This window comes from Stegostoma tigrinum, chromosome 25 (assembly GCF_030684315.1).
Source record: "Stegostoma tigrinum isolate sSteTig4 chromosome 25, sSteTig4.hap1, whole genome shotgun sequence".
NCBI classification, from domain to species: domain Eukaryota; kingdom Metazoa; phylum Chordata; class Chondrichthyes; order Orectolobiformes; family Stegostomatidae; genus Stegostoma; species Stegostoma tigrinum.
Window position 1 is genome coordinate 22990978 of NC_081378.1, and position 22329 is coordinate 23013306.

Below are 22329 nucleotides of genomic sequence, written 5' to 3' on the forward strand. Positions count from 1 at the left end.
TCTGTCCATGACTATATCACTAAGAGTTACCACCACACAGTCCTTGTGGAGGTGAAATCCCACATTCACATTGTGTGATATTATGACTGTACTAAGGAACAGACTTTGAACAAATCTAGTAACTTTAGACTGTGAATATGTAAGGCAGTGTGGGCCATCAACAGCAGCAGAACTGTACTCCATCATAATCTACATCTTTATGAACGGGCATATCCCCAGATCTATCATGACTATCAAGCCAGGGGATCAACCCTGGTTCATTGGAGAGTGCAGGAGGGCATGCCTGAAAATGACTTATCAACCTGAAGATACTACTAAACAGGACTACTCACATGCCAAGCATCATATTGCAGCAACTAGCAGACAGAACTAAGCAATCCCACAGCAACAGATCAGATTTCAGCTCTGCCATCCTGCCATACCCAATCTTGAATGATGGTGGACAATTAAACAACCCACTGGAGGAGGAGGCTACTCAAATATCCTCATCCTCAATAATAGAAGAGCCCCAACACATTAGTGCAAAAGAGCCAGAAGTGCTGAATGGATTATGCATTCCGGCCTCTTCTGGTGGTCCCCTGTATCTAACTGACAATGTGGACAATTACCCAAGTACGTTGTGTAATAAAAAGCAGGACGAATCCAAATTACTGTCCCAACAGTCTACTCTCAATCATCAGTAAAGTGGTGCAAGGTGTGATCAATAATCCTATCAAGCAGCACCTGCTCAGTGACACACAGTTTGAGTTCTGCCAGGGTCATTCAGCTCCTGACCTCATAAGAACATAAGAACTAGGAGCAGGAGTAGGCCATCTTGCGCCCCCCCCCCCCCCCACCCCAAGCCTGCCCCGCCATTTAATAAGATCATGGCCGATCTTTTTGAGACTCAGCTCCACTTACCCACCCGCTCACCATAACCCTTAATTCCTTTACTATTCAAAAATTTATCTAGCCTTGCCTTAAACACATTCAATGAGGTAGTTTCAACTGCTTCACTGGGCAGGGAATTCCACAGATTCACAACCCTTTGGGTGGAGAAGTTCCTCCTGACCTCAGTCCTACATCTGCTTCCCTTTATTTTGAGGCTACGCCGCATAGTCCTAGTTTCACCTGCTAGCGGAAACAACCTCCCTGTCTCCACCTCAGCTGTTCCCTTCATAATCTTATATGTTTCCATAAGATCTCCCCTCATTCTTCTGAATTCCAATGAGTACAATCCCAGCCTACTCAGTGTCTCCTCATAATCCAACCCTCTCAACTTTGGAATCAACAGAGTGAATCTCCTCTGCACCCCCTCCAGTGCTTGTAATTCTCTTCTCAAGTAAGGAGACCAAAACTGCACACAGTACTCCAGGTGTGGCCTCACTACGACCCTATATAGCTGCAGCATAGCCTCCCTGTTTTTGAACTCCATCCCTCAAGCAATGACAGACAAAATTCCATTTGCCTTTTTAATCACCTGCTGCACCTGCGATCCTACTTTTAGAGATTTGTGCACAAGGACACCCAAGTCCCTCTGCACAGCAGAATGTTGCAATGTTTTATCATTTAAAAACATTCCAATTTGCTGTTATTCCTACCAAAATGGATGACCTCACACTTATCAACATTGTACTCCATCTGCCAGACCTTTGCCCACTAACTTAGACTATTTATATCCCTCTGCAGACTTTCAGTGTCTTCTGCACACTTTGCTCTACTACTCATCTTAGTGTCATCTGCAAATTTTCTCACACCACACTTAATCCCCAACTCCAAATCCTCTATGTAAATTGTAAACAATTGCAGTCTCAACACTGATCCTTGAGGCACACCACTAGCCACTGACCGCCAACCAGAAAAATACCCATTTACCCCTACTCTTTGTTTTCTACCAGTCAACCAATCCTCTATCCATGCCAATACATTACTTGTAATACCGTGCAACTTTATCTGATGTAGCAGCCTTTGGTGTAGCACCTTGTCAAATGCCTTCTGGAAATCCAGATACACCACATCCACAGATTCCCCATTGTCCACGATGCAAGTAATGTTCTCAAAGAATTCCACCAAATTAGTTAAACATGGCCTACCCTTCATGAACCCATGCCAGGTGTTCCCAATGGGACAATTTGTATCCAGATGTCTTGCTATTTCTTCCTTAATGATAGATTCAAGCATTTTCCCCACTACCGAAGTTAAACCAACCTGCCTACAGTTACTTGCTTTTTGTCTACTTCCTTCTTAAACAGTGGCATCACACTGGCTGTTTTCCAATCTGTGGGGACCACCCCAGAGTCCAATGAATTTTGGTAAACAATCACTAGTGCATTTCCCATTTCCCCCATCACCTCTTTTAGTACATGAGGCTCTTGCCACAGTACACTTACCATAGGCTCATTACAGCCTTGGTTCTATCATGGCCAAAAGAGCTGAATTCCACAAGTGGGGTGAGAGTGACAGCCCTTTACATCAAAGCCACATTTGACCAAGTGTGGCATCAAAGAATCCTGGCATAACCGGAATCAATGGGGATCAGGCGGTAAACTCTCCACTGGTTGTAGTCATATCTGGCACATAGGAAGACGGTTATGGTTGTTGGACGTCAATGATTTTGGCCCCAGGACATCTCTGCAGGAGTCCCTCACGATAGTGTCCTCGATCCAAACATCTTCAGCTGCTTCATCAATGACCTCCTCTCCATCATTAGATCAGAAATGGGGATGTATGCCAACGACTGCACAATGTTCAGCACCATTCGTGACTCCTCAGGTACTGAAGCAATCCATGTTCAAATGCAACAATATCTGGACAATATCCAGGCTTTGGTTTATAAGTGGCAAGTAATATGCAGGCCAAACATATGCCAAGCAATGACCATCTTCAATAAAAGTCAATCTAATCACTGCTCCTTGACATTCAATGGCAAATTCCTCACCATCAATATCCTCGGAGTTGCCACTGACCAGAAACTCCACTGGACTCATCCACATAAACACATTGGCTATAAGAACTGGTTGGACATTAGCAATACTGCAATGAGTGACTCACCTCCTGACTCCCCAAAACCTGTCCACAATCTACAAGGTAAAAGTCAGGAATGTGATGGATACTCCCCACTTGTCTGAATGGGTGCAGCTCCAACAACAGTGTAGAAAGTTTTCTAAGATTACAAAGGAAACTTGATTAAATGGGTCAATGAGCTGAAAAATGGCAGGTAGAGTTCAATCAGGATAAATGTGAGGTATTGCATTTCAGTACAACTAACGAGAGTAGGGCTTATATAATTAATGGTGAGGCCTTGGGTAGTGTTGTAGAACATAGGGGGGCAGGTACATAGTTCTTTGAAGCTTGCATCACATAAAGGCAGGGTGGTTAAAGGGGCATTTGGTACACTTTCCATCATTGCTCAGTCTTTTGAGTATAGGAGTTTGGAAGTCATGGTGAAGTTATACAGGACATTGATGTGGCCTCTTCTGGAATACAGTGTCCATTTCGGTCACCCAGTGATAGGAAGGATATTTTTAAATTGGAGAGGATTCAGAAGAGATATACCATGACGTTGCCAGGTATGGAAGGCTTGAGTTATAAAGAAAGGTTGGATAGCCTGGGGCATTTTTTCACTAGAGCATAGGAGGTTGAGAGGCGACTTTCTAGAGGTTTATAAAATACTGAGGGGTATAGATACAGTTAATGGTAGTTGTCTTTTTCCTAGCATGGGGGTTTCAAAACTAAGGGGTACATTTTTAAGGTGAGAGAAGAGAAATTTAAAAAAGACATGAGGGGCAAATTTTTAACAGAGTGTGGTTCATGTGTGGAATGACCTTCCTGAGGATGTAGTGGTTGTGGGTACAATTGCAACATTTAAAATATATGGGCCATGAGAAGGCAGGTGGGACTGGTTTAGTTTGAGATTATGATTGGCATGGCCAGTATGAACTGAAGGGTCTTTTTCAGTGCTGTATGACTCTAAGATAGACACCATCCAGGACAAAACAGTCTGCTTGGTTGGCACCACATCCAGAACCCTCCACTCTCTCCAACACTAATTGTCAGTAATAGCAACACGTACCATCTAGAAGATGCATCACAGAAAGTCACCAAAGATCCTTAGACTGCGCCTTCCAAACCAACTACAGCTTCCAGATAGAAGGACAAGGGCAGCAGATAAATGGGACCATCTGAAAATTCCCCTCCAAGTCACTCACCATCCTGACTTGGAAATACATCACCATTCCTTCACTGTAGTTGGATCAAAATTCCCTCCTGAATGGGATTGTGGATCAACCCACTAGACATGGATTACAGTGGTTCAAGAAGGCAGCTCACCACCATCTTCTCAAGGGCAACGAGGGATGGGCAATAAATGCTGGCCAGCCAACAACATCTATTCCCCACAAATTTATTTTAAAAATTAAAACAACAGGCATCAAGTAAATTTCCAACAATCAATTTATTGCTTTTTTAAAAAAATGTATGGGCTCTAGTTTGCCAACAGGGAAATAATCTTGAAATGCTGGGAAATGGAGAAAGGCTTATTTAGCAAAAGGAAAAAATTAATAATGATTTTGAAATTGAGTAAATCTAATCAATATTATGTAGCATTAAAGTAGCTATACGTACATAGAACAGACAAACACAGCCATTCTCTTGATAATTGCTCCCTGCCTTTGATGAAGGCTTTGTTCTACAGTTCTCAGGGATTGTATTCCAAATCTTTATTTGTACTGGATGGTCCAAGCTTGTCAAAAAAGGAGATTAGGCTCATCCATAACAGTCTAGGTTTATCAAACAAATAAACCTATGATTGGCTAATTAATTTGAACCATGAAACAAGCTTCAACTACAGTTTGTTCTGTAGGGTTCCTAGAGGAGATAAATCAACTTTCCGTCAACTGAAGTGTTCAATATTCAGGGATTTCACAAACAGACACTACCCAATCTAACTTTCCCCCTTGTGGCTATGAGCATAAAGTTGGAACCGTTTAGGTAATATTGCTTTAGACTTTAATACTTGAGTAGAATCACAATATTATCTCATACACAATTTGCATTGTTTCATTTGGTGCATGGATTGAAATATACTCCTGGTAATTGACTTTTTGCTTCAAATTTATCCCTCACTGGATCAAGAGTAAAAGCAATATATCTCATTGTTATCCCAGTTGAGATGAGCTAACTCAGCATAGAGTAGTCTTTGAAACATGGATTTTTACTTTTCTTCATAATGTCAATGATTGTCTGGTTATGCTTTCATAAAGCACTTGAGACTTTTTACTCCATTAAAGCTTGTGTAGAAATGAAAGTTGTTGAATTTTGGTGTGTCTTTTTGCAGAATGAACGATGTTAAAGAAAAGGTGCAGTCCAGCGAATTCAGTTTCTTATAGTAACAGTTTAACAATTACCACAATATGACCACAATTTCTTAAGGTTTTTTGCAAAATTTGGATTTTAGATTAGATTCCCTACAGTGTGGAAACAGTCCCTTCGGCCCAACAAGTCCACACCGCCCTTTGGAGCATCTCACCCAGACCCATCCCCCTATAACCCACACACCCCTGAACACTACAGGCAATTTAGCATGGCTGATCCACCTAGCCCGCACATCTTTGGAACGTGGGAGGAAACCAGAGCATCCAGAGGAAACCCACGCATACACAGGGAGAACGTGCAAACTCTGCACAGGCAGTTGCCCAAGACTGGAATCGAACCTGGGTCCCTGGTGCTGTGAGGCTGCAGTGCTAACAACTGAGCCACCGTGCCACCCACAATGGAATTGACTGAAAAAGACAATGATTGACTTTCTGAGATGAAGCCCAAATGTATTTTGTTTTACACTCTGCAAAGAGAGCAGCAGGTAACATCAAGAATGTCACATGGTGGCTCAGTAATCAGCACTGCTGCCTCACAGCTCTAGGGAGCTGAGTTCAGTTCCACCTCTTGGGCACCCACCTGCATGGAGTTTGCACATCTCCATAATGCCAGTGTGGGTTTCCTCCAGGAGCTCTGGTTTCTTCCCACAGTCCAAAGATAAACAGGTTAGGTGGATTGGCCATGGTAAAATCAGGCATAGGGTAGGAGGGTGGGTCTGGGTGGGATGCTCTTTGGCGGGTTGATGTGGACTCAAGGGGCCAAATGATCTAATTCGACACTGTAAGGATTCTTTTTAAAAAAAAGTTGACATTTTGGCATTGGACAGGCAGGAAATATATAAAATTTTAAAGAGATTAATAGACATACCCCAGCAAAGATCAATTGCTAATCATTTTTATTGTTCTTAGCAGGGCAACAGAAGCTGAATGTTTTAAACAGACTTCAAACTAATCATTCAGTTTAAAGCATTGAGAATAAGGACAAGTTAATACCACAATCAGGAATGACATTGCTCTATCACCTAATCTAACACAAAAGAAGTTTTTCTTTGTGATCATCATCTGGAAGTCCATTCAGGAACACAGAGTTGGAACCAAATTTTCCAGTGCTTCGAAAAAGCAGCAGGTATCTCAAAGACAAAATGTTGCTAATGATCTCTTCAGAAGCAGTGAATGACTGCTGACAGGTAAATGGACACCAAATGGAGCCCAGACTGACAGGATAAATATCTTACTTCACCAGGCAGAATATTTTATAAGCGACCGAACCCATATTCAGAACGCAGTTCAGAATGGATGTGATTTTACAACACAGAACTGTACCAGTTACTAATCAGTAATTCACATTGATGCTGTTACAAGACAATTTTGGGGCTGCCTTGAAGAAAAGCACTAAACTGCAAGCTGTCCCCATGTCAGGATGTATCTGAATGGAAAATTTCAAAGCTTAAACATGTTATATTCTCCAGCATGGGCATTCCCAAAATGGGGGAGATTGTGACAAGATGGTTTCTGGGAGATAGGAAGGACTCAACTTTCAGATAAGATTTATAAATGCCATCCGAGAATAAGACAAAAATATGGTTTTAGTCCTGAACCAACATCACCTGATGCAAATTTACATAGGCATTCATTAATGTGATGTTTGTGGGATTTCGCCATGTTCACATTTTAGAGCATAGGAATAAGAGAATCTCAATCATCCAGTTAAGTCTGTTCTTCCATTCAGATTGGTCTGGGGGGAAATCAATACCTGAATGCATTTGCCTGCCTTTAATACACATTCTTTACTATCCTTATCTAATAAAAACCTCTCGTATAAAAAAATTTTAACAATAAATGAATAATCATGAAGACATTTAATTTTTGCATTAGTTAAGGTATCATCACACTACGTATCATTGAATTTAAAAGGTGGTATAACCAAATAGTGGTGTATGACCCCTTAGCTTGATGAACAAATTAGAATTGCAACAGTCTGTCACAAAGATGAAGCCTGACAAAACACATGAAAGGCAGTATAATTACATCTATATTATTTCGAATTCCAGCCAGAGAAAGAGAAGGGAACTTTAATTAGTAACCAAGGCAGATAAAATTAATTTCATTATTGATGTAATGGATGAAACAAGATAAATATAAAATAATAACTGCCAACTGTTCTATGATCTCCCCAAAATCTCCCTACCACAAAACAAAAATTATTACATTCAAAATTGCAAAACATAAAAATACTACGGAAAATATTACCCAGTAATGAATACAACCTTCCCTCCCAAACATAACAATTCTTAAATCCTGATGTAATTGAATTTCATGGTAAGTTTTCATAACGTGGTGATTGTGATTTTTTGAATTGAGTGTGAATTCTATGAATATAAATTTATACAAATCAGCAGGCAACAAAATAAATATGAAAATCATTGAGGGATCGAAGAGGATAAGGGAAAGGTAGAAATTTGTATGAGCTACACCCATGTTTTAGGTATAAAATTGACACAAGCCATACATTTCAACCGTGTGACAGCTTGCAGCCAATTTAAAGACATTGTTCCCATGGTTAAAGTTGTAGACAAATGCCTAAAAGAGGTGTTCAGTCCTTAACAATGAACGGTAATAACCTCAATGGAGGGCTGTTGTGGCACACTGATAGCATCCATGCCTTTGGACCAGGAGGCCTGGGTTCAGTTCCCACATCCTCTAGAACAGCACAGATTTTGGGCCTGCCCTGCTAGGGGTGACCAAAGCAGTAGAGCAGAATATCCAATAACATCAAAACGTTTACTCTGTTTCTCTCTTCACAAATATTATCAAATCTGCTGAGTTTCTCCAGCAGTCTGTGTTTATTTCAGATTTCTAGCACCTGCAGTATTTTGCTTTATTTGTTAAAGAAGTAAGTATCTGTTTTCTGTGGATGCGAAGACCAATCCAGCTGTGTTACTGTGGATGATGAGCTTCTCTCTCTCTCTCTCTATGACAACCTTGAAGGTTTCTGGTTGAAATGAGATTCTCTCACCACAATCCCCAGACTACATCACTTACAAAAATACTCAAACATAATTGTCACTAAATTGGTAATCTACTTCTGGGAAATCACAAGCACAGGAAGCAAATACAACAGGTACTGCCATGTTGATTTGATGGAGCACTCGGAGTTTGTGGATTGAGGCTTGGTGTTTGGAGCTCTGCATTATATCAAATTTGTCCCACACCTGATGCTGCCTACAGATAGAAAATAGCAAATACAAGGCCTTTTCTCCACTAGGTTCAAGTGATACTAATCTCTAACCATTGATCGTTTCATTCATTATTTCAAGATTAACATTCTACATGTTGCTAAAAATATGCTAACCTTTTCTGTTATTAAACATATGCTATTCTTATTAATTATTCAATCACAGGGTGTGGGCATCGCTCGCTGGGCCAGTATTACTTGCCCATCCCAAGGGGAGACCATGTTGCTGTGAGTGTGAAGTCACATGTAGGGCAGACCAGGTGAGGATGGTCAATTTTCTCTCCTAAAAGGATATTTGTGAAGCAGATGGGTTTTTCTGACAATCAGCAATAGTTTCATGGTCATCATTGGACTTTTAATTCGTGATTACTGCTGAATTCAAATTTGCCACCTACCATGGCAGGATTTGAACACTTTTCCCCAGAACATTGCCTAACTCTCTAGATTAATAGTCTAGCAATATCACTGGGGCCCAGAACATCTCTAGATTAATAGTCCTGCGGTAGTACCACTATTCCAAAGGAAGGTGTCAAATTTACAAATTGTAATCATTATTTTACAACATCAGCTGACCAAAGCTAACCAGCATAGATTTATAGACAGCAGATTATATATTATGATTATAATTGGATTTTTTAATTAGAGGACAAGAGAATGACTATAGCTGTAATTTATATTGTCTTCCAGAGGCATCTGATAATGTCCTTTACGAGTGATGGTTAGTTACAATTGAAGCTCATAGAATTGAAGGCAAATTATTGACCTGGTTAGGAAATTGGCTTAGTAGAAGGAGACACAGAGAAGGGTTAATAGACAGCTACACTAATTGGCAGAATGTAATTAGCGGTGTCCCACAGGGATGTATGTTGAGACTTCAAGTACTTACTGTATTCATGAATAACTTAAAAGGTAGAACATAAAATATTCAAGTTTGCTGATAGCACAAGGGCAAACAAGCTTGTAAGTAGTGTAGATAGAGACATAAAACTATGAGTAAGTATTGATAAATGGTAAAAATGGTTAAAACAGTAGTGAATTGATTTTAATTTAGGTAAATGTGAGATCATCCACGTAGATCTAAGAAAGATAGAACAATGTACATAAATATAGTGAAAGCAGGAAAGAATGGAGTTTAAAGAAATTTGGGTCTCAAGGTTCACAAATGAACAGTTACAGAAAAAAAAATCTAAAATAAGACCAATCGAAAGCTGGCCTACAACAGCATAGAAAATCACACTTCAGCCAAATAAAACACAGGAATGACCACATCTTCAGAACTCTGAACAGTTTTGGCCACCAGCCTTTGTATACAAGAGATTTCAACACATGGAAGGCCCAAAGATTGTGAAGCAGGGATTCCTTATTCCATCAGCATCAGGTCATTTCAAATAGGAAGAGAAATTAAGGATAAACGTGTAACTATTTATAGTATTAGGTAGACAAAGCTTGTGAGTTACGTTAGGCTTAAGAATCCTTTGTCCATTTGCTCCCCTTTGCATCAGCCTACCTTCTACAAAAAGATACCTTTTTACCCAGCGTAACATTCAATTTCGTGCTACTGAAAAAATGTCGATGGAAATTCTTGGGCAGTAGCACAAATTGGACATTAGTGCTTCAGCTGTGCGTCTCATATCCCTCCTAATTTTCAGGCCTTGCCTGCTTTGCACAACTGCCCATGAAATCACCTTCAGTGTGCTACAGAATTTAAGAATTCTGGTTGATTTGCTACAAAGCAATTTCCTAAATCTTCAATGGATCATCAGAAAAGCAATGAACAAAGTCTGAGTATATGTACATATTCCATGTTATTAATGTTTAGTTGCATGGTCTCTACTCTACAGTAAATACTATGTCATGTCCACAATCATCTTTTCTCCAGATTCCTATTTCCTTCCTCAGTTTTTCATTGCTCTTGTTATATTCCTACTTACTTCAAAACCTTCAAATTTTCAACCACATTCTAATATTTTTGTTCAATTCTCTTTGTGGCTTTATTCTTTCTACAGAAAAGCAGACCTGTAGTTTAGATTCAGCTCTAAGACATTCCCACTTCACAGACAATAATGTGTTCCCATATTACTGTAGGATTAGGCAATCTTCCACAGGAGGACTAAAATGAACCAGAGAAGTCAATTTTCTTTTGCAAAACTCAGCAAATGTTAAATCTCATCCTTATTGATTTTGGAACTGAAGCAAGTGTCAGAAAAATGTTGGTGCAAGGACAAAGACAGGGAGACATAGGGACACAGACTGAGCAAAAGGAAAAAGATACCAACTCCAATGGGTTCGTAAATTTACAGCATTTTAAAAAAACCAGACTTGAAAATTTGTTGAGTAATATGCCATGCTCTTGTACCATTATTGATTCTCTAAAGTTTTTATGTAGTTAGCTCCAATGTATGAAGTAAGATAATCTGTACCAGTTACAGATGTGTTACATTTTATTTGTTGACTTAGGGGACCTTGTAAACATTATCCTGGCCCGCAAAAACAGGACAGTGCTAGATCAGATTATGGACTTGGACTGAATTAGTCAAAACTAGCTGAAGGGGCCTTGGAGGCTGTGCAGTGGGTATGTAACAGAGTTAAAAATCAATCTAGAACAGAAAAGTATGTTGAGGCGAACAGATTGTTCCTATTCTTAAAGTTTTAATATGAAGTTAAATATGCAAAATTAGTATAGGTGCTCGATTGACTTAGGATTCCAATGATTGTCCATTGAAGAGTGAATGTGGGCAGAATGTAAACTGCTTCACTTTTATTAAAGATAACAAAGTGTGAAGCTGGATGAACACAGCAGGCCAAGCCGCATCTCAGGAACACAAAAGCTGACGTTTCGGGCCTAGACCCTTCATCAGAGAGCATTATCACTGCTTCACTTTTATTCTCTATTTAAGCATCAATTACCCTATAGAAACAATCCAGCCTCTACAGTGAAAAATAAGCATATATTAGTTAGAAGAAGGCTGCCAGTGCCAATGGAATTGTATCTCAACCTGAATTATTGGGCCCTCAATGCAATTAAAGTAACTAGCATAAGCTACACAAATGATCAGTGCTATTGTATACACAAGGCTTATTTCAGACCTGAAAATTACTTAAATTATGATCTACTTCATTATCTGAATGAAAGCGCATGACGTGGACCCAGAAAGTGGAACCAGACATACTTGGGAATAAATGTACTAGTCATACTGGTCAAACCAGTGCATCATTCTGAAATATACAAAACAAATCAGAACAGTATGTCTCAATTACCAGCTTTTCCTTCTGAAGTAGATGTATTAAAAATAACTCACTTGCTGCCTTGCAATCTTCTCCCCTTCTAACGCAATTCCCTAAATTCTCCTTTCCTTGCCCTGTCCTACCCACCCAAGCTACTTCCTCATAAGTGTCCTCACCCTTCCTGCAGTTGATGATTTCCAGCACTCACATGCAGCTAATAAATTTCAGTCCCGCCCATCACAAACAGCCCCACTTCCATTGATCTCTGTTTATGAGGAACTTATCCACAGTGATAGAAAGATATTCAGCTAAGCTGAGCTCACAAACTACAGGAGTGCAAAACAATAATGTACCTGGCCACAATTTGCCACAAGTTTTTGAAAGTGGGCCCATATACTCATCATCAAGAACAGTCAGGCCTGCATCATGAAAAGGTGGTACAGGGGTTGACAAATAACTTATTCAATTGTTTCACAGATAGAAGGAACTGCAGATGCTGGAGAATCTGAGATAACAAGGTATAGAGCTGGATGAACACAGCAGGCCATGCAGCATCGGAGGAGCCGGAAAGCTAACGTTTCAGACCTAGACCTTTCTTCAGAAATTTTCTGAAGAAGGATCTAGGCCCGAAACATTAGATTTCCTGCTCCTCTGATGTTGCTTGGCCTGCTGTGTTCATCCAGCTCTACACCTTGTTATCTCCTTAACTTATTCAGTTGTTGTACAATACAACAAAGGCAATTTTACATGCTCAGTCAGGGAATTAACATGAGGGGAAAATATTAATAGTGCAGTATCATGTTGTTCACTGCAATATATTTATTGAAGGTAGAAATTCATAGTAATAGAGTAAATAAAATGTCAATAAATCCATTGTATTGAATCTGAAATGGTCACAGAGTGATAGAAGTCTACAGCACTAAATAGGCCCTTTGGTGCTTTGGGTCTACACTGGTCAAAAACATCCAGCTAACTATTTTAATCCCATTTTCAAGCACGTGGTCGATAGTGTTGTATACTTGGCATTGCAAGTGCACATCTAATTCTTAATTGATGAAATAATATAGAGGATTCTGCGTAACAGGGATTGTAATATATCGTAGACAATGCGTACACCAGGCCCACTATTCGGATGGCTAGTAGGAGAGAGGAAAAATTGTTCTAGTCAAAAAAGAATTAGCTTCATTGTAAGGAAAAATATAAATGCAAAGTTGCAACACGGGAGACATATGGAGATAAATAAATGTCAACATTGTCAACTGTTATACTTACACATGGAAATATTTGCAAGGATGTAACAAGTCACACAGAAGTAAAAATAGTAGGGTTTGCAAATCACATCATCGAGCTGACAATGAAAATATTCAACACGAAAGAATTTCAATGACCCAAATCATTCTACCACAAACGGTAACACATTTGGCCTTGGAATTCTGGCCTATTTTTGGTTTGGATAATCACACAATCAGGATGAAGTAAGAGAAATTTAAAATGCAGCTATTTTCTGTCTAGATTGCTATTTCACAGAAACACAGAACAGTTAAAGCACAGAGGTAGCCATTCACTCCATCATGGTTGCACCAAATCTTTGAAGAAAAAATTCACCTATTGCCACTCCCTGCCTTTTTGCTATAGCCCTAAACAATTTTTCCTTTCAGATAATCTTCCAGTTTCCTCTTGAAAGTCTAAGTTGAACCTCCCAGAGCCTTCCTCTCAGGAATGCATTCAAGATCCTACTCACTTGCTGCATGAAAAGATTTTTTCTCATGTTGCCATTACTTCTTTCGTCAATTACCTTAAAAAAACAGTACCTTTGTGTTCTCAATTCTTTAACCAGTGGGAATGATTTTTCTCCATATGTTCAGTCTAGATCTCTCATGATTTTGAATGCCTCAGTCACATCTTGTCTTCACTTCTCTGAACAAAACTGTTCCATCTTCTCCAAATTACGTAACTGAATTCCTGATCCTAGAACCATTCTCATGACTCTTTCCCAAACGCTTTCTCTCTCTGTAATGCTTACCGACATCCTTCCTAAATTGTATTGGTCAGCACTGGACGTTGTTTTCCTATTCTTCCACTTGTGCTATTTCTACAATGTGATTTCTGGTAGTAAAAAAAACTGGTGGGATGCTGATCTCTGACAGAAAATCCTCCCAGTTCCAGTGAGCAACAACCAAGAGAAAATGGGCATACATGAAGCCCTCCAGTTTTTTTACCAAAAGCTATAAACTGTTATTAGACATGTGTAGACTCATCTGAAAGGAAGAACTCAAAATGAAAGTAACAACATTTGACAAGGCCAGCGTGCCCCTTTTATAATGAAGTTGCAAGATGGAATAGTGTTCGATTTCAACTCAGTTGGAAGGTGTGAGGCAATTCAGCAGATGGTCTATACCTGTCATAAGTTTAAAGAAAGACAAAATTACATCAACAGAATTTTATATTATTAATTGGCCTGCACTCCTTACTGTAGGTACATACTCTTAAAAACATATGAGACCACAGGGACTCCAGCAAAGCCAGTTTGATTCTGTTGCAATGAGGTTTAATCACTGACACAGTTATTTGGTTTACTATAGACTGCAGCAAACCAAAAGCACAATTTCCTCACCAACAGGAGCAATTAGGAGTCTGACACACGCACATCATGGTTAATAGGGTCAAACACAGCAGCAAAAAGCAAAGCAAAAAGTTTCCAGTGCACTTTAATTGTAGAGGGAAGATGACATCAGTTGTCTAAACGTAGGTCTTTGCTATGATTGTGGACATGTTTGAAAGCAGGCAACAGTGTCATCAAAGTTCTATATTTTTTCATAAAAAGAATGAGAAAAATTATTTTTACATATTCTTAACACAGTGTGCGCTCTCCAGTTTAAAATAAAATTGTAACAATATATAAAATGTGCTTAACATTTTAATAGTCTGTATTAATAACAAGTAACAGTAAGCAATGTGTTATTCTGAATTAGAAACGGAGTTGTCATTTCTAGTTGGATGTACTCCGAGACATTTTTTGCGGCTTGATATCCCATCCACAGCCAAACAGCCAAATATCTCCAAATTGTAATAACAAAAATTGAAAATGTTCAATTAACAAATATGTAATTTCATAACTAGCTCATGATTTTTCTCATTGAATGCTTGTCTCTTGGAAACTACTGGACATTTTAGAGGGTGCATAAAATTTATCTGGTCATCAATAAACACCTCACATTCTTTGTATCAGAAAATAGTGGATCCATTTAACGGTTATGAACAATGTGAGATAAATCCAGGCTGGTACAAGGCCACTGAAGGCTTTGGCAGGATAGTCAGATCGCAAAAGCTGAGGAGGCTGGAAGACAGGAAAAATGTTTGAATCAAGCAAGGTAGGGAGGTGTCAAATGTTAAGTGTTTAGAGAAAAGAAACAGCAATATTTGGAAATGAGGGCACTATTTATGTTGGAGTTCCATTTCGACGAATGCAAGACAAACCAGACCAATATGCATCATTCATCAGTTTTATTGATTTTCTTTCTCAGTATTATTAACAAAGCCAAAGTGCACAGTGAACTTGATCTTCACTCATCATTTATATCCTCATTTACTGTGTAATAAAGCAGTTTACTCAGGACCTACCCTCATTTTAGCAATACTGAAATTAAAGGAAGATACCTTTAAATGCCACAAACACTCACATCACAGAAGGTTGTAGTTTTGAATTGTGTCATTATATACGTAGACATCGGACAGTGCAAGTCAATTGCTATGCAACTGACATGCACAGAGCTGTGAGCTGCCAGTAGAAAAACAAAGAAGGATCAATGAAACAAGCCACAGTTAAGCACAGCTGAAGAGAACATGTCTGCAGCTTTTCTATTCCAGTTCCTCTTCAAATTACTGCGAATGTGAGGCATATCCGGGAACTCTTCCAAGCACAACAGACTTGTTGAACAAATCGCTATATGGCAAGTCACTCTACATTTATCACTGTTAAGAAGAGACTGTTTCAAAACATATTCTGCCTTAAATGTCTTTGAAAAGCAAAAAAAAATTCTGCAGAAGTTTTATAAGTTTTGAAGGCGTGTCCTGAACCCCAAGTGAATATTATGCATGAATAGTATGTGTTCAATATCAGGGACCAAGGGATAAAGGAAGAGTTCATTGATCAATATGTTATGTCATTAACTCGGTTCATTGAAACCTGAGAATTCAAGCAACTAAAAGGTGAATATGGAATAGGCATTACAGATCCTTCCATGACAGCAGACTGCTCACGAAAAGAGTTGGGTTCTCAAGAAATTTTTGAAATGTGCTGAAGTTCTGAGTTAGTAAAGCAGCAATTCACATGTATGGGAGGACAGGTGAATTTGTCCACAATGTGGGAAAGTAGTCAAGTCCCGTACAGTGTGTTGATAAGCAGCTCAAATCTAGCTGTCATAGTGAAAGGCAGGCTAAACCCAACATGAGCAAGAATGTAGAGTAAAACAAGTATCCACAGAAGAGTCAGTAGAAAAATCAAGCTCAAAGGATAAGTTGCAAATGTCATGGATGGTGTCAAGTGAGACAAATGAAAGCATGTTCAGCATGGCAAAAAGTGTTTTAGCTGCAAGAACTAAACGATTTTACACACAAGTGTTTAGCTAGGAAGATGATAAAAACAATTGCTACAAAATGTGAGATGAAGATTCAGATGAAACAAACATGGACGATTCAATCTAGACTTTACAACAGATTGGAACCTCAAAAGAGAAAATGGTTTGTAACAATTATAACGAAGACAGAACAAGAGTGTCGAGCGAATATGAAATGCGAGGTGCTTCTCACAGCATCTCACAGCATCATGAGATCTATAAACCTGTGTAAAATTATACCAGATGGCAAACCAAAAATGAAATCATCAGAGGTAAAGTTGGGACTCTGAGACAGAATGATGTTCGCCCCAAGAAGACAAATTAATCTGATCGCCCAATATTATGACAAATCCGAAAATCTGTAATTCTAGGTTTTAGAGAAAAAGCTAAAGCCACTTATCTTGAAAGAAGCAAAATCGAAAAGCTTGGACAAATAACCCTAAATACTTGAGATGAGATTTACCCGACTTGCAGGCCACATTGGCTGATGAACAGACAGATAAACACTGCAATTCAGAGAGGGTGTGACTGCAAGAGCACAAAAGAATCTAGATGCCGAACTCACAAAACACAAACATTGCCTTGTCAGAAAAAGCATAAACCAGCTGAGAGATTTTGAAACTGAACCAGACAGCACATATTTCTAACCAGCAGATGTTGGAGTACAAGTTGACAACCTGCATGTGTACCATCATAAGAGATAAACACTTCAAAGATCACATGTACCATGATGTAAATAAATGGATGAAAGTGAGACTAAATGGAATAATAAACAGTTGCTAATGTGTGAGAACAGTACTTGTATATAATTGGCAACTTGTGAGAATTAAAATGTACATGATTTGGTGTGCTTTTTTTTGTATCAAAAGAGGGATGTCTAGACTGAAAGACAATCACATACAACTGACTGTCCTAATGTGCCACAGTGATCTCTAACAGGAAGTACACACCTTGTAGACAGACATTTTGTGTTCACTCAATTAAAATCCTCGTGTTAATATGAGTGTGGTACACTCAAAACTCACCCACTACCAGTATCTCCCTGATGGACTGGGCACAAACCCAGCTGAAATTTCACTGCTCCATGCAATACCAATTCTATGATTTTACACACTTAGCAAGTAGCTTAGATTGCAAGATGGCACTGCAGCAAATTGGGACGTTACACCAGGAAATGGGACAATTATGGGTTTTGCACCGATGATATCCTCTTAGTAAATGCTGTTCTGTGTGGAGGGCAAAAATATGATATCAGATCTAATATCTGTACCACATATTGAAGAACTGGAACATCTGGTCCACTAAAATGTTCTAATAATTCATAACAAAAATGCTAGGATTACTGCGTTTTGTTGGTTTGGTCTGATGTTTAAAATAAGTCTGTCAATATTGCCCAGAGTCAAGAGCTTGCAATGCTAACATTTAACAAATAACATTCACACTGTTATCACTCCCAGCTGCATTTTCAGTTTTTTGAGTGACACGTGTATGTTAGACTGCATTGTATTTTATTGCTGAGTATAATTGCCCTGAGCTTGCTGGTACTGTATAATGAGGGTGCCATTATGTGGAGCTCTTCCTGCACCAGATGAGGCAAATTCAAATCTCAATCTTGCTTCAAAGTTTTGATGCTAGTGTTTAAATGCCATCTGTCTCAGAGCTTTAAGTTGCTATGACAGACTCTACATTGGTCAATCTTGGAGATCAGCATGTGTTAGAAAAGACATCTCAGAAATATCCAAATTTGATTCACGAAATGCATGAGCTTAGACAAAATGCTGATTAATGTAGGGTTGCTAGGCATTTAATCGAAAGAACACACAGAGACACCCCAGGGACCCACTATCACTAACAGCAAGCACAAAGAAATCACCCAATGGTGTCTAGGCTTTACTGCTTAAGTTGTTTATTTTTTTGAGTACACTTGCACAATGCTTACATTCCCTAAAATGGAAATAAAAGGAAAAACCTCCAGTGTTGGAGTCATTCTCAGTGTAAAGGAAGGTGATGGAGTTGCTGCGAGACAAGTATTTCAGCCCCAGAACATCACCATTGGAATTCCCCAGGGTAGTGGGGAACCTACCATCTTTAGCTGCTGCAACGACATTCTATCCACCATAATCTCAGAAGTGGGGATGCTTACTGGTGGTTGAATAATGGTCAGTAAAATTGGCAACTGCTCAGATACTGGAATAATCTGGGCACACATGCTGCAAAACAATAACAATGATCAAGTAATATGTGGACCATGGAACCACCACACAATCAACATCTCCAACAAGAAGGAATCTAGAAACTGCCCTTTGGAGTTCAATAGCATTACCATCACTGAATCTCCAACCTTGGAGTTACAATTGACCAGAAATTGAAGTTGACCAGCCAGATAAATATTTTGGTTATCAACAGCATGTCAGAGGTTGAGAAAACTACCATTTACAAATTAGAGGTCATGATTCTAATAAAATTCTCCCCATTTGCAGTTCCAACAACACTCAAGTTTTACACAATCCAGGGCAAAGAGGTGGGGGGGAATAGATAACGTGAATAGGCAAGATGTATTCCTTAGGGTGGGAGAATTTGAAAGTAGAGGGCATATTTTTAAGGTGAGATGAGGAAGATTTAGAAGGGACATGAGGGGCAGCTTTTTCACACAGAGGGAGATTTGTACGTGGAATGATTTGCCAGAGGAAATGAGAGATCCAGGTACAGTTACAACATTTAAAAGGCATTTACACAGGAACGTGAATAGGAAAGGTTTAGAGGAATATGGGCCAAATGCAGGCAAATGGGACGAGTTTAGTTGGGGAAACTTGGTTGGCATGGACGAGTTGGATTGAAGGGTCTGTTTCTGTTCTGAATGACACTCTAACAAAGCATCCTGCTTGACTGGCACCTTATCTATCAATTCTTTCCACCATCTATTCACGATGGCAGTACTATGTCCCGTATGCAAGTTGCATATCTAGAAATCATCAAAACCCCTTTGAAAGCATTTGCCAAACCCATAGCCTCTATTACCAAAAAGGACAAGGGCAGGCGAAACATGGGAACACCACCACCTGCAAGCTTCCCCCTAATTCATTCACTAACCCGAGTATCACTCCAGTTCACCTTGTCAGATCAAAATCATGGCAACCTCTTCTTAACAGCAACAGATGGACTGCAGCAATTCAGAGTCAGGTTACCATTCCCTTCACAAGAGAAATCAGGGTTGGGTATCAAATGCTGGCTTTGCCGGTGATGCTCACATCCTATGAATGAATAAAAGGTCACACAAACATCAAAACAGCAGCTTGCATTATCCAGTGGTTTTATACAAAGCAATGTGAAACACGGATTTGGTGCTAAAATGTTCAGTTATAGAAGTGACAGAAGGTGCGGTTTAGTAATTCCTCAACCAGAGTTACCCAGGTCTCACCTAGTAACAAAACATTCAATTTCACCGAATGTCAGCAGCTCAGCTTCATTCACCTACAGGAATATAGTTAGTCAGTTTAAGGGAAATTCACTGGAAGAATGACAAAACATAAAAAAAAACAGTTTTGAAAGTGGGCCAGAGAGACTAGGAGGCAGGCACCTAGCAGAAGGGTTATGCAGAGTCAAGTCCTGATCTCTTGGGGCTCAGCTAATCAGAAGGCTGTCTTCACAGCAAGACCATTGTTTAGATCATTGGTGGTAACTGCTTGCTTCCAAGAGCTGATTGACATTGCTGGTGTTCCCATTGACCACATAGAAACAGCTAGAAGTAGAAGAAAATCAATTTTTGTTTTGCTGGCATGTACTGTAACTGCTGTACATTTTACTGTATCTCCCATGGATTTGGGCTGCAAACCCTTCTACACAATGGGATTGAGAATAGAACACTTATGGTGCTAAAATGTACGGTGCACAGTATACTGTGTACACGTCTGGTTTCTTTAACAGTTTCTGGGAAGCCAAGTTCACTGCCACTGAAATGTCCGAAAATTTATTTTCCACTTGAAGTTTAAGTTGGTACCTGTCCTTTTCATGACATTGTCAAGTTCAGAGGCTACCTTGTAACAATCAATGTCCAATTTATGTGGGTGATACTACCAAATGACCTATGCCCAGAATTATGAGGGAATCAATGAGGATCATGTATGTTTTAAATTGACATTGTGCTTTAAAACATATTTCTTCGGTGGGAATTTTAACCTGACGAATTGAGGAATGAGCTACTAAGATGTTTCACAGCTGAATCCCCACTGTAACTCCATCACTTTTTGTTTTAATAGATGCGGGACAGGAGGAGAGTTGGGAAATGAACCTACTTCCAGGACATTGGTTTGCAACTTGAGTTCTGACCATGAGTCTGCTTGCCTCATGTTTAACTTCCATTTTATGTATTCCTTTGGCTAGCCATGTTTTCCAGCCTTTGGGAAAACTGTTTTAAAGCCAAGCAAGGCAGGCTGGAGATATGTTCTTTCCATTTACATGCTGTGTCTAGTTTAAATGCTTCGCACCATCCCAAGATTAGACATATCCTTTATAGTTGGGGAGGGTGTCAGGGAACGATATTATCTCTGGCTTCCATGGCCCCACATTGCAATACCAACCTGTCCACTACCTCCGTAGCCTGTACTGCAGATTTTTTCAATTTATCATTAACTTTTATTTCTTATGCTGGAAAAAATGATCACATTCTACAATAAAAGTAAATATCATGAACAATAGCAAGATTTCCAGAAACAGGAAAGCTGAATTTTATGCTCTCAAATCCACATAACTCATGGCCTCTAGTCTGTAGAGGTATTATATATTTATTGATTATTAATGTCTCTCTTACTTTTTCCACTTGACTATTTATTAATTGCCGGAATATACACGGATGAACTCATTCTCTGGTTACCCCATGCCATTAAAGAGTCACAAATGTAGGAGAGAAAAAGACCAAAGATAGCAGAAATACAGAATGTTTTCACAATCTGTTAATCTTTCACAAACAAGTCTATAGTCCACAGCAGTGCACTGCACCAATGTCTAAAATGCAGAAATCTTAGTGTGACTTGCTGAAGTAAATCTCACTATTTCCAATCTATTCAAATCCTGTCAATTCCATGAATGCTGTGACAGGAATGTTTACAAAGCTAATTCATGCGCAACATCATTATTCAAATGATGGAAAAGTTTTATATTGTAAGTGAAGTTTGTAATGTCAAAGTTAGAGGCAATCTAACCTGGCATTTAATGGCATCATTATCACTGAATTCCCAGCTGAACTACCACCATTCCAGAAGCTACCATTGACCAGAAACGGAATGAGACTAGTTATGTAAGGTATGGGCTAGGAATTTTGCTTCGAGTAACTCACCTCCTGACTCCCAAACTATCAACAAGGCACAGCTCAGGAGTGTGATGATACACTTCTCATTCATCTGGGTGAGTGCAATTCCAAAAACACTCGAGCAGCTTGACACTGTCTAGGTCAAAGCAGCCTACATAATTGGCACCACATATAAACATTATCTCTAATCAATACTGACACTCAGTAGCAGCAGTGTGTACTATCTACAAGATACACTGCAGAAATTCACCAAAGATCCTTAGACAGTACCTTTCAAACCAAAGACCACTACCATTGAGTGGGACAGGAACAGCAGATGCACCGGAAAACTACCATCTACAAGTACCCCTACAAGTCACTTGCAATCCAGACTTGGAAATGTATTGTTGTTCCTTCAGCGTCATTGAATCAAAATCTTGGAGCTTTCTCCCTCACGGCATTCTGGGCATTCCTTTACCCATTGGATTCAATAAATGTCAGCAGCAGCTCATCACCAACTTCTATCAGGGCAACTAGGAATACACAATAAATGCTGGTTACTCAGCAATGCTCATATCGCATGAGTGAATAAAACAAACGCTACAGAGATAGTGATGG

At 39.4% G+C, this 22329-nt stretch overlaps 1 protein-coding gene across 2 annotated transcripts in view; it reads right to left on the reverse strand.

Moving 5' to 3' along the window:
* Positions 1–22329, reverse strand: part of lhfpl3 (LHFPL tetraspan subfamily member 3) — a 238565-nt gene that overhangs the window by 73406 nt on the left and 142830 nt on the right. The gene's annotated exons all lie outside the window — the stretch shown is intronic.